Genomic DNA, 6000 nt, shown 5'->3' on the forward strand with positions numbered 1-6000 from the left:
GCCCACTCGGTAGTTCTAGGAAATGTATTAAGCGTGTACCTTAGCGAATCTCAGTTGCTTACATTTTCTCCGAGATTCGTAAGTCCGGTGATTAGTTCCTTCATTCTCGAGTGAAGATGTGCAATGGTTTCTTCTGCTTCCAAGTTTATGTTACTCAACTGGTTCCTTAGTAGATCACATCTTGCGAGCTTGGCTTCGGACGCCCCTTCGTGTAGCTCAAGGAACTTCTCCCAAAGCTCCTTTGCTAAGTTGTAGGCGCCGATCCGATTGACTTCTTGTGGTGGTAGGACACTCAGCAGATGGAACTTTGCTTTATCATTTGCCACAAAGTCGGCCTGCTCCTTCTTTATCCACTAGTATTCTTTCTTACCTTCGGGTGCTACAAAACCGAACTTCATTATTAAAAGTAATTCAAAATTAGTTTTTAAAAAAATACCTCCATTCACTTTTTCCAGCTCGCGAACTCCCCCTCAAACTTTGGTGGATAGATGCTTGGTCTGACCATTTCGTGTGCTTCATTTGACGGTTAGTCCTCCTGAAGCATCCTCGCTCTGATACTACTTGTACTCTTGCCAGCCGACTAGAGGAGGGGGGGGGGGGGGTGAATAACCCCGGCACAAAGATAAAACAAAAAAACCTTTCTCGAATTTATAACTTCATTAAAACACTTGCATAAACATAGAAATAATAATAAACTAAAAAAATGAGGCTTAACAGATTTACTTGGTTACAACCAGAGAGGTTGTTAATCCAAGGCAGATGAAAAAATACACTAAAAATCTCCTCTGGGCAAAGAATCCTCTTACAACAATGAACATACAAAAGCAGAATGCTAAACTTAGACAAATTCAAGCACAAGTGTTGTTACTTTGTAATTCTTGTTCTTTTTAGCTTCTGGGAGCAGGGCTGCTTATATAGTCATGCTCGGAAGCCTGGAAGGGTTCCAAGTGCCTGGAATGAGATAAAACTTTATCCTTGATGTAACATTCAAACACGATGTTGAATTGGCTAAAATTAGGGTTTTGGGCACCCCGGTCTGGTCCGGGCGCCCCGGGGTAAAAAATCAGCCCTTTGCTAATTTTTGGTCCCGACCTCCTTCTTCGGTTCTGCTCGCATCGGTCTGGGTCTTCTGCTCTGGCTCACCTGAACCCAACTTCCGGCCTTCTCCTTGAGTAAGATTTCGCTTCGGCTTCTCATCCCTCGGAATCACCGCGTGCTTCCTTCTTGTCCGCCAGCATACTCTTCCATAGCTTTTCGTCCCTCGAACAGCTACGTCTTTTGCTCCTCGAGCAATCTTCCGCTCCGGCTTCTCGTCCCTCAGAAACACCGCACGCTCCCTTCTCATCCACCAGTGTACTCTTCCGCAGTACCTTGTCCCTCATACCCACCGAGCCCATCGACTCTCTCCCGTGCCATCCTTCTCGCTAGCTGCGTCTTTTGCTCGACGTCCTATGCTCCTAAGTTCCTAAATACTTAGATACAGGGTTAAACACAACAGGACCTAACTTAATTTATTTGATCACATCAAAACTATTTTAAGATACCAACAGAACAATGTGATGTTATTGGTAACTACAATAAGAGGCAGAATAATCCCTACTCGAATACTTACAACCCGTGGTGGAAAAATCATCCTAACTTCTCATATAAAAATAATCAAGATTTTGGGCAACAATCTTGACAGTGGTCAAGTTCTCAACTAAGCAGATTTGAAAGTATACTTGAGGAGATACTAGCTAATCAGAATAAAATGAAATATGAAATTAAGCAAATAAATATTTGGCTCAACAACTCAGAAAAGCATATAAATGCAAGAATGGATAATCAGGATAAACATATCACAATGCTTGAAAATCAAATTACTCAAATAGCTAGTTCATTCTCTTCAAGAATACAAGGAAATTTCCTTGGTAAACCTAAACTAAACTCCATGGAGTATTGCAAGGTAATTGAGTTAAGAAGCGGACGAACCTTGGGAAGTCCTCAAGTGACTGCTACAGTTGAAGATGGAGCTAACACTAGCATAGAACCATCTTTTTCTTCCTCACATCCTGAGATTGATAATAAGGAAGAAGAGATTATCGTCAAAGTTAGAGAGTCCTCCCCTGAAACCAAAATCCAAACAGTTTCATTCCCTCAAAGATTACTTAAAGCGTAGAGAGATGCATAGTTTGAGAAACTATTAGAAAAGATCAAAGAAATTTGCATTAATATACCATTATTAGATGCTTTGTGTCAAATGCCCAAATTTTCCAAATTTATGAATGATATAATTTTGAACAAAAGAAAGAAGGTTGAGTTTAAGATAGTGGCCCTATCTGCGGAAGTCAGTGCATTATTTTTAAATGCATTACCTCCCAAACTCCAAGATCCAGGTAGTTTTTCAATACTGTGCAAAATCAAAGATACAAGAATTGATAAAGTATTTTGTGATTTGGGAGCTAGTGTCAGTCTCATGCCTTACTCAATTTGTAAGAAGCTGGGGTTAAGTGATTTGAAGTTAACTACTATTGCACTTCAATTAGCGAATTCTACATGCAGATATCCACTGGGCTTAGTTGAAGATGTAAAGGTAGAAAAAGGGAGCTTTATCATCCCTACAGATTTTGTAGTCCTGGACATGGAAGAGGATCTAAAGATCACCATAATTCTTAGAAGACCTTTCCTAGACACAGCCAGAGCTAATATTTATGTGAAAAATCACAAGCTATCACTAAAAGTTGGCAAAGAAGAGCTCATATTCAACTTATCCTCATCCTTGCAAAATCCTTCTGCTGAAGAAGTTTCAAACTCTTCTCCTAGTACTTTGATGTTAATTGAAGATGATCACAAGTTTGGAGAAGAAAAACAGGGAAGAGTTTTGTATCACCCGACTTAACCCCTGGACATAACAGTTTGTCAAGGGAAGAAAGATTTAGTGTTGGTTGGGAACTATGATGTAGTTCTTAACCATCCTCTAGGATCACTGGATAAAATAGTTAATCCAGTGAAGAACGGAAGAGGGGTGTTGGGAGGACACCCTATAGAAAATTTATTCAACTCTTTTGGAAGGCCGCCAGACTTTCAGAGTCTAGCAAGGAAGGACACACTCCTTGATGCTCACCACGACGAATGGACTATCTCGGTAGAAGTTCAGTTGATGGAGGGGGCTGACACAACTAGCTGTGGAGGGGAGCATCTCCCTTTCAAGGCCAAGGCTCCAAGTTGAGTCGTACCAAAAGTCAAGCTCTAGACTTTAAACAAGCGCTCCTTGGGAAGCACCCCAAGAGTTTCTCTTTTTTATTTTTCTTCTTTATTTTATATTTTATGGAGCCTAATACTTTCATCTTTACTTTTTCTAGGTGTGGACAAACACATGATGAAGGCCATAGTAAAATTTTGACTATAGCAAAGTTTTAGCTTTGCCCGTGCCTTTTAGCATGGGCATGAAAGCAATAAAGAACCTTGCCATGCCTTTTGGCATGTGAACAGGGAGACACAAACCATATTGAGCCAGCTCGTGTCTTGAGGCATGGGCTTGGAAGTAAAACCAGAGCCAAACTAGCTCTACCCGTGCTTATGAGCATGGGAAATAAAGGAAAAATTCTATGCGGACAATGCAAAACTGGTATAGCTCATGCTATTTAGCACAAGGCATACCAAAACACACAGCTGGGATATAAATCCCAGCCACAGCCATGCCCAAGGACACGACGCCACCCACCCCCATATCTGAAAGTCTCCTCTTTCATTTTCCCTTCTCCTGCTCACCTCTCCTATTTACACAACCTTTTTTCTTACAAGAGATCTACTCCTTCAACTCTCAAATTCTCTCCTCCATCTCAAATAAACCTTTCTTCTCTTCTCTCTAAATAACTCTCAAAATCTAGATCTCTTCTCTCTAATAAATTTTCTTCAAGAGAGCTTTTAAATAAATTTTCCTAATTTTGTGTATTTTAGTATTTCTAATATTTTAGTATTCCAGTGGAGGGGAGGATCCAAATAAGAAAAAAAGAAGGGAAAATCACCCATGAAGGAGAAAGCATTAATGAAAGGAAAAGGAAAGCACCCTGCTCTAAACGAAGGTAAAACTAATGAATTCGGCGTTGTACTTAAAAATGAAGATAAAAAATCTATATTTAATAACTTGTTTATCCATAAATTAGTTTGTACACGTTATATTGATAGTACAACTATAAAGTACTTGGAAATAAAAGATGATATGGATTTGTTGATTGGTAATTTAGACTGGAGTAATATGATGTATACTAGTAAACCAACCTATCCACGTCTAGTCTTAGAATTTTTGAGTTCTTTAGAGTCTAATTTTACTCCTGATGATGATCATGATAGATAGATTAGTTTTAAATTAATGAACCATAATTATCTTTGGACTTTTAAGAGTTTAATATCTATTTTGGATTACCCACAGGGGTTCCTTGCAAGTTTGATTATAGATATAATGCTAATTCTTTTTGGAGTTTAATCACCGATCTAAATGAGCCCCATGACCCATCTAGATCTAAAACTTTCCATATGCAGAACCTCATCTTTTGATATCTTCACCATGTTATGAACAAAACTATATTTGGTAGGAGTGAGAGTCATGGGGTGATAAGGAAAGTGGAGCTTTATTCTATATGGGACATGATTCACAAAGTTGAATTTGATGGAGGGTTCTACTTTTTACAGACTATGCAAAGAGAGGGGAATGCGAACTCAAGAACAATTATGTTTGGTGGGTTCATTACGACCATTGCTAGGAAACTTGAACTAGACCTCTCAGGCCTAGAAGATATACATGGAAACATCAAAATTGATATAGATACATGTTTAGCAATGAAGATGATATGTCGGGATGAAAGTAGGTTTAGTTTTCCTAGAAGGGATGGTTTTCCTATCCCTTTACCTCATCCTAACTGCACGATAATTCGTAATCCTAACAATTGGATTATTAAAGATCCCATCCCCAGTTCCTCCGTATCCCCTACTGAGCATCGCGGCTATCCCTCGCCTAGAGGCCCGCCGTCGGTCGAATTTTCTAACCCGGCTAGACATTCATTTGCTTATGGTAGTGTAGGGTCTTCTAGCTTTGATTTCTCTTCTTTCCATACATCTTTGGATTCTCTTCATGAGAAGCAAGGAATTTCTCATAAGATGTTGGAGGACCATTGCGACTTCACCCATGATTAGTTCCAATATCTACAGGATCAATTCCAAAAGAGGGATGGGTTTTATGGTAGGGTATCTAGTTTTGTGGGAGATTTCTAGTCTCATCAGGGGAGAATGGATGAGTTTATGGACTCCATGGAACTCAGTAGACAGAAAGTGACTATGTTATACTAGTACCATGAAAATATTGGTCATATCCCTAGAGTCCCTAGATTTCTCCCAGACCACATTTCCACCGGAGAGAGGAGCTCCTTCGGGTGGTCAATCTTCGGTGAGTGGTAGACCTATCTTCTTCCCTCCCCCTTTCCTCATCCACCTCCATAAATTTCTTTAATTAAGGACAATGAAGTGTCCAAGTTTGAGGGGAGGGGGAGGGGTTGAACAGTTGCATTCTATTTTTTGCTTGTTGCTTTCGTAGTGTAGTTGCACTTTGAGTTTTGATGCATTTTGAGTTACATTACCTACTATTACTGCTAACTTGTCCAAGAGTAAGCTTCTAGCATGTTTATAATCTAGAGGTCTTGAGTTATGCATTTTGGTGCTAGTATATTTAGTGATTTATTTTATCTATCTCCAGTGAAACAAAATGAGCATGACATTTGTTTGATAACAAAATTTTTTGCACGTTTATTATTTAGATTCATGTTGTTAGGGTACTAGTATTAGTATGTTTGATGATCTATTTTTTTCTATAATTAATAGCAGAACATGAGCATCATATTTCATTGAAAGGATTTAACTCTAGTCTAGCTAGCTTAAGAATCTCTTTACACTTTGCCTTATCTTGATAGTTGAAGATTCTGGAATTAGTCATGATTCATTAAACTTGATAAGTACTTGAATTTCCAT

This window comes from Zingiber officinale, chromosome 4B, assembly GCF_018446385.1.
Source record: "Zingiber officinale cultivar Zhangliang chromosome 4B, Zo_v1.1, whole genome shotgun sequence".
NCBI lineage: Eukaryota > Viridiplantae > Streptophyta > Magnoliopsida > Zingiberales > Zingiberaceae > Zingiber > Zingiber officinale.